This window comes from Meleagris gallopavo, chromosome Z, assembly GCF_000146605.3.
Source record: "Meleagris gallopavo isolate NT-WF06-2002-E0010 breed Aviagen turkey brand Nicholas breeding stock chromosome Z, Turkey_5.1, whole genome shotgun sequence".
Classification (NCBI taxonomy): domain Eukaryota; kingdom Metazoa; phylum Chordata; class Aves; order Galliformes; family Phasianidae; genus Meleagris; species Meleagris gallopavo.
This window is the reverse complement of record NC_015041.2, coordinates 31,812,199-31,827,787: the sequence shown is the minus strand read 5'-3', so window position 1 is coordinate 31,827,787 and position 15,589 is coordinate 31,812,199. Positions and strand designations below refer to the sequence as shown.

The 15,589-nt window shown below is 39.2% G+C and overlaps 1 protein-coding gene and 1 long non-coding RNA gene across 2 annotated transcripts in view; one reads left to right on the top strand and one right to left on the bottom strand.

The window, feature by feature from the left end:
* The window catches only part of SMC5 (structural maintenance of chromosomes 5), a 322,808-nt gene that overhangs the window by 169,073 nt on the left and 138,146 nt on the right, over positions 1-15,589 (bottom strand). The window lies entirely within an intron of this gene.
* LOC104915059 lies at positions 31-13,249 on the top strand. Its single transcript, XR_796227.3, has 3 exons — positions 31-455; positions 8,652-8,821; positions 13,182-13,249. It is a non-coding gene; the product is annotated as an uncharacterized LOC104915059 (long non-coding RNA).

Genomic DNA, 15,589 nt, shown 5'->3' with positions numbered 1-15,589 from the left:
GCCAAGGTCAGGGCGCAGCGCGCCGGGTGGCGAGCTGCCGGCAGCGCCCAGAGTGTCGCTGTGCGGGAGCAGAGCGGGTCCTGCCGGGGCGGGTGCCGCGGCAGATCCGCAGGGACCGCAGCACCTGGGCCGACGTGCTGGTGTAATCGCCACCTGCTTAAGCGAGCTCCGTGCGAATCCGGGGTTAGGCGCTGTGCAGTGCGACGTGCGGCCGAGGTGGGGTGAGGCGGGAACGGAGCCCTCGTGTGTTCTTAGCACGGCAGCGCGGTGGGTCCGGCCTCCCGTCTGGCAGCTCCCGAGCTGCACCGTGTGTGCGCAACCTGACATCTGTACCGCCGGCACAGACAGTCCTTTCCTTCGCGTTGGAGGGAGACGTGCGCGATGACTGTGTAGGACAGAGCGGTTACTGCTGTCTTTCAAGAACCAGGTTTATCTGACCGCCTAAGAGCCAGAAGGTTCGTGTTTCATTTTTGGTCCTGTTGCTTTGCGGTTCACTCCTGCACTGCTCCCGTTTCCGCTTGCTGTCCTTTGTTTTGAGATGCCAGCTGTTTTGGGAAGCATCATGCTATCGATCCAGACTCCATATTAGTTGGAACAAATGAGGCAGCAGATAACGGCTAAGAACTTTGTAATGTAAATGCAGTGTTTTGTGTCAGATGGAAGAGCTGCAGTCTCCAAGGTGATGGCCTATTAATCTGTTCCAGAAAATAGCATGATAAGCAGTTATTTAGGAAAACTTTATGCGCAGTTTTTAATTTGTCATTTTGCCTGAAAGAGAGGATTAGAATGAGTATCCTCGTATTTCCATAAATGCAGCTAACAGCTTGGGTAGGTGGCCAGGTTTTAAAATTCAGCATATGGGTACTTTCTAAAAAAGAACAACATTTTGCCATGAAGTTTCATTTTTAGTCTCTGAGGCATAATGTGCTATAAACAACCAGTATTTGTGAATGAATCTGCTGAATCCTTTTGGTTGCTACTCGTCCTCCAAAACTGTTTCCTGATAGCAAACCTAGAGTCTGTGTTTTTGAATATGTGGCTGGTATTGTTTTCTTTCATTCAATCCAGGAGGTGAAAGTAGATTGCAATAGTTGTGTGCCGTGAAACTGATGCACTATATCATGCTTCGTATGAGAAAGCATGACCTGCTGCTAGTTTGCCTCCTGAGGTAGGCATGAAATCCTGCTGGATTTCTGAACTCCAGTATTTACATGGCTAGGATAAGCTGCAGGCCATTGGCTACCACACCTGTTTACATCTGCTTGCCCTTACAGTCAGGTGTTCTGGTTGATCTGAGTTACCTAGTCTTTTCACTATTGAGCAAGACAGCTGTGGTCTGTTGCAGTCTGTAAAAATGCTGTCCTTTTCCATTGAGTGGCCTACTTGTGTCATGGATCCAGATTTGAATACTTTTATGTGACATCTGACTTCAGTGAAAATAAGGGGTTTGCCTGGTACTTAATGTACATTTAAAAATTTCATACTTCTGTTGTTTAATTGCTCTTCTGCATTTATTGTCCCATGTCTTTGATTCTTTGTTCACTTGCTCTTGCTGCATCTGTCAGAGTGGATGCTTTGTTCTAGCAAGCTTCCAGCTTTTTAGGATTGAAAGGAGATATTGTCTCTGGTGAACACTAAAAACCGTGTAAAATATAGTTTTAGGCTAACTGGGAGGTTTAATTATTTTTTCTCCCTTAGGTTTTATTAGTTGGGGTTTTTTTTGTTCTTGTTGGGTTTTTTTTTTTGATGTTTTGTTGTTGTTTGTTTTGTTTTTTTTTGCTTTGAATTAGATGTGAAGCAAGATTGTGCATGTTTTTAAGGCAAGCTCACTTCTAATTAAATACACAACATGATGTGGATGCTTTTTCTGTTTTGCCAATATCACTTTAGCTCAGATCACTTTTTCTGTCTCAATTTCTGGTGTTTTTAATGTGTTAAAAAACACACTTCATTTTGTTACATAAGTTGTTCTGGAAGTTATGCCTTCTATTTATTTCCATGGAAATTAGAAAAAAAAAGATACAAAAAACACAGTAGCACTGTTCGATAGAGCACGTTCTGAGCTACAAAACACTATTTTTCATTGTAATCACCACCATGAGCTCTGAATTTTCACAAGCTGTGAAAAAGAAGCTGCATGCCATTCTCGTAAAAGTCTGTGCCAGCAGAGGTGACCACTACAGAAACACATCACCTACCGTATCACTGTGCTCACATCCACTGTTTGGTCCCCATAAATGATCAGCAAGCACTGTGGGTATAATTTTTTCACATGGTGGAGTTCAGTGACAAACCGTTGTTCCAAACGCATTTCCATGTCAGATGCCTTTGTGTCAGACTGCTCCTCTGCTGACATCTGGAACACAGCAACAGCGTGTGATCATAGAATCACAGATTCACAGAATGGTTTGCGTTGGATGGGATCTTTAAGATCATATAATTCCACCCCTCCTTCTATACAAAGGGACACCTCCTACTAGACCAGATTGCTCAAAGCCCTATCCAGTGTGGTCTTGAATGCTTCTGGGGGGGGTATCTACAGCCTTACTGGGCAACCTGTTCCAGTGTCTCACCATCCTCACAGTAAATAATTTCTTCCTAATATCTTGTCTAAATCTATCCTTTTCCAGTTCAACGCCATTTCCTCTTGTCCTCTTGCTACCTGCCCTTATAAAAGTCCCTCCCCAGCTTTCCTGTAGGCCCCCTTTAAGTATTGGAAGGTCACCATGAGGTCCTCCCAGAGCCTACTTTTCTCCAGGCTGAACACTGTCAACTCAGCCTGTCCTAGCAGAGAGGTGCTCCAGCCCTCTGATCATCTACATGGCTCTCCTCTGGACTCACTCCAGCAAATCCATGTCCTGTTTGTGTTGAGGCCTCAAGAACTGGATGGAGTAATCCAGGTGGGGTCTCATGAGAGCAGAATAATGGGGCAGAATCACCTCCCTTAACCTACTGGTCATGCTTCTCATGAATCCAGGATACAATTGGCCTTGTGGGCTGCAAGCGCATACTGATCATGCTGAGTCTTTCATCAACCAGTGCTTCCAAATCGTTCCCTTCAGGGCTGCTTCAAGCCACTACCCACTCAACCTGTATCTGTGCTTGGGATTGCCCCGACCCAAGTGCAGCACCTTGCACTTGGCCTTGTAGCACTTCAAGACACTGGTTTGGGTCCACCTCTCAATCCTGTCCAGGTCCCTCTGGATGACAGCCTTTCCCTCTAGAGTGTCAGCTGCACCCCTCAGCTTGGTGTCATCTTCAAACTTGCTAAGTGTGCACTCAGTCCCACTGTCCATGTTGCCCTCAGAGATGTTAAATAGCACTGGTCCCAACACTGATCACTGATGAAAGCCACTCATCACCAGTCTCCACTTGGACACTGCGCTGTTGACCACGACTCTCTGAGTGTGACCATCCAGCCAATTCTTTATTTAGAGAGTGGTCCATTCATCAAATCCATTTTTTTCCAATTTGGTGACCAGAATGTCGTGCAGGAAAATGTTAAGCGCTCTGCATAAGTCCAGATAGATGATGTCAGTTGCTTTTCCTTTATCCACTGATGCTGTAATTCCATCATAAATGGCCACCAAGTTTGTCAGGTATGACTTGCCCGTGGCGAAGCTGTATTGGTTACCTCCAATCACCTCATCTTTATTTTCCATGTCCCTTAGTATGGCCTTCAAGCCATATGGTATGAAATATTGGTGGGAAGGTTCAACCTTTTCTGCTGTGCCATCAACATCTGCCTCTGATGTCGTGGGACAACATAATAAAATAGAAGGCATTACTTCCTGAGCCGCCCTCATAAATTTGAAACTGAATCAAGATTTCTTTTGGTGTGATTGCAGATTTCTTCTCTGGGAACCCAAAATGCTTCATTAAGTCATTAGCTAAATATGAAGCTTGCTTTGCCAATATTTTTCCCTTTAAATTGTTAAATAATTTGTGCAGCATTGATATGTATGAATTTGTCATCTATAGTAAATATTTGTTTGCTGTATTTATTGAGAAGGGTAATCAGTGCAGAACTTCACAGTGAGGATTAATGTGAGAACAAGCGAAAGGAAACTCCTAGATAATGTTAGTCTGATATTTATAGCTTATTTAGAAACAAATACGGGCTAGAAATTCTTTGGATTTCAATATCTTACTGTTCTTTCATTTATGAAAGATTTTGGTTGTACCAATAAGTTAAAGACTAATTAACTAATGACTAATGGTATTGATTTATTATTTGAAATTCTGAAAGAGAGACATATGTGTATGGTAGAAGTGATAATGCAAGAAAAGTTTTCTTTTCTTGTATTTTGAAAGCCCTTTTCCCCACTCCTCAAAATTTGTAAATCAATTAGTTATGTAGTCATTCCATGAGACTTGTTTTACCAAAAAAGATACAAATCCCAAATGTCCATGCTGTAAATTGACTTCCAGTATTAAAAGCTTTTTATAATTGATTAACTATTCTGCAGTTACAATGTTCTTGGGCTCCTTTGCTCCAGTCTTTGTTTTCTTTATAACTGTAGTTGAACAGTATCTCTTGATTGTGTGTCATTCTAATTTCTAAACCATTGCTTAATATCCTCTGTCTAATTCGTTGTGGGAGAGGTTGGGTTATTTTAAAGATGATGTTTTAAAAAATGCAGAAGCATATTCAGCAACTGCCTGTCAGTGTTGTTCTGCCACAGCTGAGATTTTAACTGTGCACAAGGTATGTACGACGAAGCTTCATGCTTCATAGGGTGTTATTCTTACACAGCTTCTCCAATTTCAGAACAGATTGAAGGAGCTTTGGTGATAACGTAGATGAATTCATCTGCCAAGTTTGACCAGCTTCTGTATTGTACTTTATGATTGTGCATTACTGTTTTGGGTGGATCTGTAAATCCAAAGATAATTTGTGCAGTTTTTGGTACTTGCTTTTGGGAAATAAGTGTAAGCAAGGATAAGTTATATCCTAAAATTCAAGAGAAAACTGGAATCTAGGGAGTTGAAATTAAACATTAGTTTACCAGTGCTTCTGATAATAGGAGATACCAAAGAACAACAGCCTTCAATTGCCATTACCTTCAGTACAGTGAGCAACTTGTACCTAAATATGTTCACCTTAAATCCTGTAATTGTTTTGTGCAGTCCTGTCAATATGACCTGGCACTCCTTTGCTGGATCACTGGGCCGTGGAGAGTTACATGACACGCAACAGCTGTAAGTGCCAGGTCCTCCCCTTGGGTCACGTTAGACTATTGCAATGGTACGGGCTTGGGGAAGAGTGGCTGGAAAGTTGCCTGGCAGCAAAGGGCTTTGAAGTGCTGGTCGGCAGCCAGCAGTATGCCCAGATAGCCAAGAAGGCCAATGGCAGCCTGACCTGCATCAGATATTGCATGGCCAGCAGGAGTAGGGAAGTGATGATTGTTTCCCTTGAATGTGTCATTGGTGAGACTGTGCCTTGAGCCTGTGCTCAGTTTGCAGCCTCTCACTAAAAGAAGAATTGTGCTCTAAGTTGCTCAAGTTGCAGAGAAGAGCAACAAAGCTAGTGTAGAGACTGGAAAGCAAGCTACAAAGAGCAAGGCTGCTTAGTCTGGAAAAGAGAAGGCTGACTGGAGATGTCATCTCTATAACTACTGGAAAAGAGGCTGCAGAAAAGAAGGGTATAGATTGCTCCAATGACTAGTGCAATGACTAGTGATAGATAGATAGAAGCAAACTGTCTCATGTTATACCGGGGGGGTTTGGATTGAATGTTAGGAAGAATTTCTTCACAGAGGGGATGATCAAGCATTGGGATGGATTGCCCAGTGATCAGAGGTATTTAAGACATATGTCTATGTAGCACTAAGGGTTGTGATTCAGTGGTGGGACCACATAGGTCAAGTGGACTTGATATTGAAGGTCTTTTTTAACCTAGATGATTGTATGACCAGAGGCTATTAGTGCAAGATTTAGAGTACTTAAGTCATTTAATTTTACAAGGACTGACTGAGTGACTGGTGGTGCCTGTGTGTGAGTCCTGCTGCATAAACTTTTTTGAGATATGTGATGATGCAGAGACTGCAAGTGTTCTCAAGCATAAGGGCTGACAAAATGAATGACGAGTCTACTCCATTACTTGCTCCTGCAGACCCGAGAGGCCTTCAAGAGTGATGGTGGTTTGCATGAATTGTTTAGAACATAAGATAGGCACACTGCTCTTCTAGCATTTAGAATCATAAATGCTGTTCCTTCCCAGAAACTAAATGCTTTGTAAGGTTTATGATCCACCCATCAAAACATCAAAAACAAAACCGAAGTATTGTAGACAGTGTTTCTACCACATGACAAGTACTAGTCTGCATCTTGGGGAAGATGCACGCATTTACCAGATAAATCCTTTTGTGTTGTACTGTATCTTCATGGTTCTCATTAGGCAGCGGTATAGTCCTCTGCCTCTTATGGCTTGCTGAGCATGTCCTAGAGTTGAGATGTTTGACTTGTCAGCTCTTTGCAAACACTGCCTACCAATTGTCATGGTTTAAGGCTGTGTTGTGAAATTGGCTCTTCTGAGTCAAGCTTCTGTTTGCTAAGATCTGAAGGTGTGGGTGTAGGATTGTTTTTATTTGCTTTCCCTTGCTATTTGCCTTTGCTGTACTGTGTGTAAGCATCGACTCATGAATTTTTGTGGTAATTCGCAGAATTAATTAGCAAAGCTGTATGCTCATTGCCTCTGAGGCTATGTGTGTTACAGCATGCAAGAGCAGACAAAAGTTTGTACGTGGACTAAATTTAGCGTTTCACAGAATCGCAGAATCATAGAATGGTCTGGATTGAAAAGGACCACAACGATCATCTAGTTTCAAGCCCCTGCTATGTGCAGGGTTGCCAACCACCAGACCAGGTTGCCCAGAGCAACATCCAGCCTGGCCTTGAATGCCTCCTGGGATGGGGCATTCACAAGCTCCTTGGGCAACCTGTTCCAGTGTGTCATCACCCTCTGTGTGAAAAACTTCCTCCTGATATCTAATCTCCCATCTTAATGTAAAACCATCCCTTCCTTGTCCTATCACTATCAACCCATGTAAACAGTCATATCCCCTTGTGTTTATACACTCCCTTCAAATATTGCAAAGCCACAGTGAGGTCTCCCCTTTGTAAAGCAAACAAGTCAGCAGGAAGCACAAACTTCAGTTTATAAGGCACCATGTTGAAAGCATCAGAGCATCAGTCTGGAATGTCATTATAAGTCTAATCTGGAATGTCATAAGTCTAACCTGAGTATCTTTGTGAAAAGCTTAATTTTTTAAGTGGAGCAGCATGGTTGGAAATCACCTACTGCCTGCAGTTTGGTAGGTAGTAAAATTCAGAGTTTTCCTCTTTTTTTCTTTTTGTTTTCCTTTTTTTTAGATGAGAAGAGATGGGTAAGGGACCTGGGTGTGTGTTTAGAGACAGAGCCAAGTAATTTGCAAGTATCTTACCTCAGGTTATTTGTGCTCTTTTGCTGTCTGACATATTAAATTAGTTTTCTGAATAAGCAGATATACTTGTTTTTAAACAAACACATGGTGTCATTTTCAATTGCTTTAGTAATAATCTACTGAGGACACTGAACTAAATCAGTACACTCAGATTATCCAGTAGCAAAATTAGTATGTGGTAATTGGGTTGGGATTATGAGCTCAGCACTTGGGATGTATCTATAGACCTTGTATTAAAGAAAAATAAGGCTCATTATTATTCCATTTTTTTTCCCATTAAACAGAATTTGATGTTGAAATCATGCACAGTAGAAAGTGTAGAATCGTATTCCCTTTTGTCCAAGTGAGCGTGAATAATTGACAGTCTTTATTTTTAAGAAGATGTCAAAACTGCTCTTTCACCATATACCCTAAAAACTAAGGAAAAAAATAATATGGCCCCTTGAAACTAAAAAGCTTGAGACACTTCTGCTTTGTTTGAGAGTATGAATTTTTGGGGCCTTCCTTTGTTTATTTCTAGATGTTTGATTAAAGGTATAATATGGTAAATACATGAAAAGAACCTTCCCCATTCCGAATTTTTGGGAAAACCTAATATAATGTTTCTGAGTAAGTAGAGAAAGTCCAGAATCACAAAAAAAAAACAAACCAAACCAAACCAAAACAAAAAAATCCAAAACACATAGCATTTAAAGGACTTTGAATTCATACTTGTTTATCTAATAATGGGTATTACATCGAGACTCTAAAGCATGTCTTCAAGTATTTCTATTTTTCTCCTACAGTACTGCACAAATAATATTAATTTTTGTAGAGACTCTTCCTAAAACAGCAGCTACCTTTTATGTTGTATCTGAATAAATTGCAAAGCAATGTGAAATGTTAAGAGGTTGGTTTTTTGTGTGTGGTTTTTTTTTTTTTTTTGCTCAACTTAAGTCTTTAATCGTACCAAAAAACGTGTTTGCATCATTTATTTGTTGAGTTAATTTACTGCGTAATTATGCAGATTACTTTCTTAAAAATGTGTTTTATTGTACCTGCAAGTCTGGGAGGAAGTAAGAAGGTGAATTGGGAATAATGAGCACAGACTTTGGTAAAAACAGGGAGAAAAGTGATGGGTTGACAGCTGAACTTTTGAAAAAATAATTGTCAAATACTGAAATAAATTTAATTGCATTTCTTTCTTGTTTTTTTTTTTTTTTTAAGAGATGAAATTGGATTAATACCCTGTCCTGAAGCAAGATACAACCGGAGCCCGATAGTCCTAGTGGAAAACAAGCTTGGTGTGGAGAGCTGGTGTGTCAAGTTTCTTTTGCCGTATGTTCACAACAAACTTCTACTCTACAGACAGAGAAAACAGTGGCTGAACAAAGATGGTAAGTTGCCCTGTGGGAAAATAGTACCTGATTCTTAGCTATGTTCTTTACCTTTTTTTGACATGACATTGGCCCTTCTTAAACGCAGTTCAACCTGTTCTGAAAGAAGAGCGAAACCTGAGGGAAAGCTGGCTTTGTGTTGTGCATCATAAGAGATAGCTATATTGTTTCGTGGTTGAAAATGCAAAAAAAATCCTTTCTCTTTCCCAATCTGGAAGTACTGAAAGGAGATGACTTACTCTCATGAGTGATTTAGGAAAGTAGTCTTACTCTTTTGTGGAAGGAAAGATGTACTGTGACAGACAGGCAGCCGTGGTAACATGGATCTGAAGTAAGAAAGAAGTGCAGTGTTTTATTTGGATTTAGGGGTACCAGAAATTGTTTGTTGAAACAACTTGTTAATTGTAAAACTCTATTCTCTTTTTTCTTCTTTTGTTGTTCTCTTTTTTTTTCAGTTTGTTTTACTTGCCTGAAAAATTCTTTTGTATAGTTTTGTCTGTTTTGAATACTTTTTTAAAAATTATGAACCAGTGTGGTGCTGGAGATACTTGTTTACAAAGTAACTTTGTTTAAATTAAGAATGAAAAAAGGTAATTGTAGTTTTAGAAACTTTGCTCATGGCTTCAAGTCTCAATGGCAGTCAGCTTAGAAACTTTTCTTTCTTAGTCTTCTCATTTGGAATCTTATTTGATGGCACACTGACCCTTTTAGGCAGGTTTGGTTGTTTTTTTTGTGGTGACACTGTATGACGAGTGTTATGGCTGTTCAGAAAGTTTTTCTGCTTCCCTCCCAGATGAAGCATTTTAGATCCTCCCTTCTGAAAACATAGGTCATAAAATGGTGTCAGGAAATAACCAGAGTAGTGTGAAACTTAGCTAACTGCCTATTTGTTGATTGAATCTCACTTGATTTTCTTCCTTTGGAGAGAAACTGTCCTCTCCTTTGTTTCTTTTATTATTGAAAGTCAATGTAAAATGCTTGAGAAGAGATGATCTGCAGTATTTCCATGTCTACCAAGTTTTTGTGTAACTACTGTAAAACATGATCAAGACCCCAGCATATTAGTAACGTTTGGAAGATCTGTATAGCTTGCAGTATTTAATATGCTTTACTGTTAAATTGTAGCAGAAACTGAGCAAAAGTGTTGGAGGGCATGAAGAGAGAGGTATTTTCCAGATTGACCTACAGAATTGCTTTTTATGTAGTTTAAGCTCTTTACATATGAAATATAAAATCCTTGAGGATTTTCCTTTGAATCCTTTTTTGTAGATAAAACATACGGAGTGTTTGGCAAGGTAGTTTTCTTCTGGATGTTGTGGAAGTACAGAATTATGGCTGCTGCAAAACTCAATTGCATATTCTGTTGATACCTGTTAATAAACAGTGATCACAAATGCAGTCTCCTATTACTTTGTTTGTGTTGTTTGAATTACCAGAAGCTACTGTAGATCAAACAGAAAAGAAAAATAGGGTCCTGATTACAGTGTTATGATTTCATCTGATATTCTAGCAAGATCTGGAAAAAGTGGTTCTTTATAGTTAATTATTGATAATATACTAGGACAGATGCTTAATTTTATTGTGGCTTCTTTTGCAAGTTGGAATACGATTTCTTGAAAACCAAAATCTTGACTGTTGCTGGTGTTCTAGTTTAGAAGTTTTTCTCCTTTCAAAATGTTGTAATTTATGAATGCAGACTATCTGTGATATCACAAGATGGTTGTCTGAAATTGCTACAAATATCTTTTCTTTTTGTTCAAAATATTGTTCTGCGTACACTCAAAATCATTACTTAAGCCCATTTTTCCACTCTAAAACAGCCTTTTGTATGTATAATGTGTGTACAAAAATAAAAATTTGGATACAGTCATGTTCGGGGTGAAAAAAATAAAAAGGAGCTAGAAATCTGGTCATACTTGCTCTCCTTCATGTGGAGAGACTTCTCATGTCCAAAAGGATATCTGAAATCCAGCTGAAAGTGCTTTTTGAAATTTAAATGAAGTACATGTTGAGTTTTGTTACTGACACAGAACTATCTGGCAACTGCTGACGTTATGTGCTAGATCTGTCATACAACTTTTTATGGAAGAAGGCTCAGAGGTTTCTAAAATTCTGTCATTTGGCATCTCTAGCTCGGAAATTCAAGCTTTGTGAAATCTACATATGCTCTTTGCTGCACAAAACTACGAAGAAAATCAAACTAAGGGAACTAGATATTTCTTTGAGGTTTTCCTCATCTGCTTTTTTTCCTTTGATAATACTCAGGATACTCAGTGATTTTATTTTTTATTCATTCATTAATCTCCAAGCACTTATATAAAACAATATGATAGATAAGCTTCTGCTTAGATTGGGCGTGAATTGTGCTGTTCCAAACCTTTGACATCACCATAGTATGTTACTGGGCAGTCATGAGTTTGTAGGACAAACTATATTCTACATGGAGTCATATAGTCTCTGAATACTCTTTCTGAAAAGTATTTGAAAGAATGAACTGGGTTGTGATATGCTTTTGCTTGATATATCCTGTCTGCCCTAGATTATGCAATCACGGTAGCTAATGATTACTGAAACAATTATTAAAATCAAACATTATGTCTTAATTCAGAACCTCTGTGCTGTCTGTAATGCTGTTCTTTGTCTCAGCATTTTGTTGTTTCTCTATTTCTTATCCTGCATTTTGAAGTTTACCTTTCACTCTCCTTCACTGTAATTTATACTCTTTCACTACCTTTCAGCATATAGGAAATGTGAGTATAATTACATGAGTTCACACTCATGAGTATATTGCCCTCATATAATGACATAACATAGCCCTCATGGGCAAGGAGCCCATGGAAACATAGGGTACACAAAATTGCTTTGTCAGACATGAATGAACAGCCAAGCATGCAGTTATATGGAATAGGTACTGTACTCTCAGATAAATTTCTTGGTTAAAAGGTAAGTGAAGTTGATCTCCTGTATTTTTTGAAGTAATATGCTCCTTTATTATTGCATGTCACTGGTAGATTTTTTTAAATGTAATTTTGTAGCCAGAGACCCAGATAGAGATTATTTAGTTCCACAAGACCATCTCCTTCCTTTCCCTTTTTTATTTCTCTGCCATGTAAGTCATCTGCTGGAAATTACCTGGAGTACAATTTATTTAGTTTCTTAAATACAGAGTGTTGAGGAGAGAATGTAGCCAAACTCTGTTGGCAGTAAAAGCCTGGATATTTGTGGCGATAGTGACAGGGTAACTGATCTGAAGCTGCATGTCCTGAGAGTGGTGCTTAAGGAAAATCAATGTAAGGCAGTCTCTAGCATCTCAAGGTTAGGTGGGGATGCCTCTATGATCCCCGCTGTTACCCTGGTGGAACTCAAACTGCTGCTTGCTCACTTTCCCTGGAGGAGAAAACTGGAAAGGTGTGTTAGAACTCATGGATTGAAATAAAGAGTTTACTAGGTAAAACAAAAGCCATGCACACAAGCAAAGCTAAAAAAGAATGTGATACTTCCTGTCAGCAGGAAGATGTTCAGCCCCACCCAGGAAAGCGGGTGCTTCTTGGGAAGACAGACACCATCACTCTGAATGTACCTTCTTGCATCCTTCTTTTCTCTAACTTATATTGCTGAGAATGACTTCATATGGTATGGAATATCCATAATACCATAGCAAGGCTGTCAGTTCAGAATGAACTCAAAAGTGTTTTCTGTTACATGTATGTGCATGTGGATAGTTAAATTATGTTTGATCCTAATTCTTTTTTTTTTCCTAGATTTTCCTAGATATAATTTGCTACAGTATTTAGTTTTGTTTGTTTGTTTGTTTTGTAACTGTACATTATATAAAAGTAGCACGTATCTGCAGCTCAGGGTTGTACAGAAATAATAAGAGTATACTTTTAATGTTACTGTCTCATTTCAGAATTGTTGGATTTTCTTTGAAGAATTCTCTTTAATACATTCAGTATGTCTGCAATTTAAATCACTGTATACTCAAGGATTCAGTGCAGTCACTGTCCATCTCAGGGTATACAATACATGTGAATCTATCTTACTCAATAGATATTTATATCCCTATATAGGTGTATCTATCTATACATATATCTGTGTAGATAGATAGATTTATAGGTATATCTGGATAGATAATTAGGCATACAGATGGTGGTCTGAAATTTCCAGCTGTAGACTTAGACTAAAGTTGTTAGCAAGATCTTCCAAAATAAGATATAGCAGTGTTCTGTGGAGATGGACGTGGACATGACAGCCAGGCAAGTAGAGACTTTAATGAAGGATGGGACTAAGGGAGTGCAAAGAGACCACTAGAATATGTGAACCATTGCTAATCTTTGTATTTTTTGTTCACTCGTTTTAGAGCTGATAGATACCACGTGTACGCTGTTGCTGCTGAATCCAGACTTCACCACAGCCTGGAACGTGAGGTGAGCTGCACTCAGTAAATGACATCGAAATGACCTGGGCCTTAATGAGCAAGTCAGCCTAAACTCTGCATTTAGTGGTAACTAATGATAGAGCAGCAGCTTCTCTACTACAGAGCACTGAAGGAATGTTAAATATTTCTTCTATCCTGTATGTGCTACAAACAATTTTAAACTTTTTTTTTTTTTTTTTTTTTTTAGTACAGCTAAAGCATGTGAATACATGTTAGGTCCTTATTTTGTTTCAGTTGGAAGTGTTTTCCTTGCCTCTGTCTGTTGAGGCAGGTCATTTATAATCTTCGGGTGGGCATATGGTTTTTGCTGAATCACTGTATCCAGCTAATGTCTGCTCTCTGTTTTCACTGTTTTTGTTTTATCCCTCATTGAATATTATATCTGAGTCCTTTTGAGATAACTGATCAATTTAGTTTGTTATCAAAGCTGAACAGGCCTCAGTAGATACACTGCAAAAGAAGAGGAGGAAGCTGTATTCACAGGGTTCTAAAGCAGATATTTTTTGTGTAGATCTCCCAGGTGAGAGAATGTTCTGCTTCCAAGGTAAGATATGAGACAGTCTTAAGGAAATAGTAGGAGGTTGGAAGTCTGACAGAAACTTCTTAATACCTAGGAGAACTAATTAAAAAAAAATATATATATATAAAAGGCATTTTGAAGTTAAAGTTCATTATTTCTGTAGGGAAAATGAACAAAAAGATGATGGCTGTGGATAGCTGTCAGCCGTGATTGCAAATTCAGATTTTTTGTCTTTCATTGCTAGTGTAATGCTGAAAACTTCTGCTAGGTTTTGTATCTTCCAGTGTCTTGAATCTAACAGAGGCAGGTGAAAGTGGTAGCAAAGGGCTTACTGTCTTGAAAATGTATACCCCTGAGTAGCTTTCAAGTAATAAAAAGGAGTTAGCATGCATAAACACTAGAGCTCCTACAGTAATGTAATCCTATGGTACCTAAAACTGATTTCAGTTGTTTTTTGTTTGTATAAACATAAATGCATCCATAATTAAGAGTCTGTACTTTTTTTTTTCTGCCTAACAGCTAAAAGAACTTGCTCATTGCTTGTTCTTATATGTGCAGTTTATATATGTAATTTAAATTGCAAATGGAATAAAAATGTTGAGGAATATAGAATAATTTTATGATTTGGCAGTGTGCAAATAAGTACAGAGGATGGCCATGCCTCTCTAGTTCTTTACAAGGTGGCTTGGTTGGTAGTGTGTCTTTGTAGCATTCAGAATGAAGGTGATGTTGTAGCAGCCATTAAGTATCTGAGGAATTTATCGGTGTGTTTGCTTTAGCTGGAGGACTGATGTTCTGAACCTGGACCTGTGCTGGTTCAGGCTGCTGCTGGGCGGTGGCTCTTTGGGAGAGTGGGTAGGTACATAATGGCACAGCTCAAACTAAAGAACCACACTTCAGACTCCCTCAAGTACACTGCAGGTCAAGCTAGCTAAACAAGGATGGTATGAGAGGGCAGGCTGTGTTCAGCACAGTATCTGTTGGAGATAAATTTGTACTGTTATGTACTCTAAAGTGGGAACTAATTATGTGGGACTTGCTCTCTGCTTGCAGAACATGATGGATCAGTCGTGGGATGATTGTTTTCATCTTGCACAGAGGATGTTTGTTGTGCCAGATTTATCTTATGTTCTTGACACATAAATTCCCTGTTTTATTTGCGAGAGGAAAAAAGCATCATAGATTCTAAGCCTAAAAGGAAAAAGATTAACAGCAGCAGCTCTTCCCATAGAGTGCTTCCTATAATCTAATAATTGCATCATTTTAAGTTTAGATAACCCATGTTTCCTACATTGAATTCTCTGCTGAGAGCTTCACTGAGAGCTTCACAGGTAGTGATTGATCCAACAGTATTAAGCCTGGATAGTCAGGAAGAGTGTTTGAGGGTAGGAAGAGAAAAGCTTTTCCTTGGAAGGGGAGTCAGGGCTTGGCAGAGCATGACTGGAGTGGCAGTATGGAAGGCTAATGAACATTTAAGTGAAATTGGCAGCCATAGAAAGTTATGTTAGTGAAGGACTGGGGAATGTAAAATTTGAAACTGGCTAGGAGCCAATAATCTGTCCTCTCTTTGGAGCTATTCTAAATATGTAATATGCCCACTGTCAACGGTTTACGGGCTGGTTCGGCCCGGTTCCGTGACTAGAAGGGCAGAGGGATCCGCGGATCCGCGCCCCCGGAAAAAGAAAGAAAATAAGGGACCCCGAAATAATTGAAAACAGTGGCAACAATCTGAGGTAAAACAAAGTAATTTACTAAATATGGTATCAACAGAATTTTATAAGGAGAGAGAATGTGAAATTGATGGTGGATC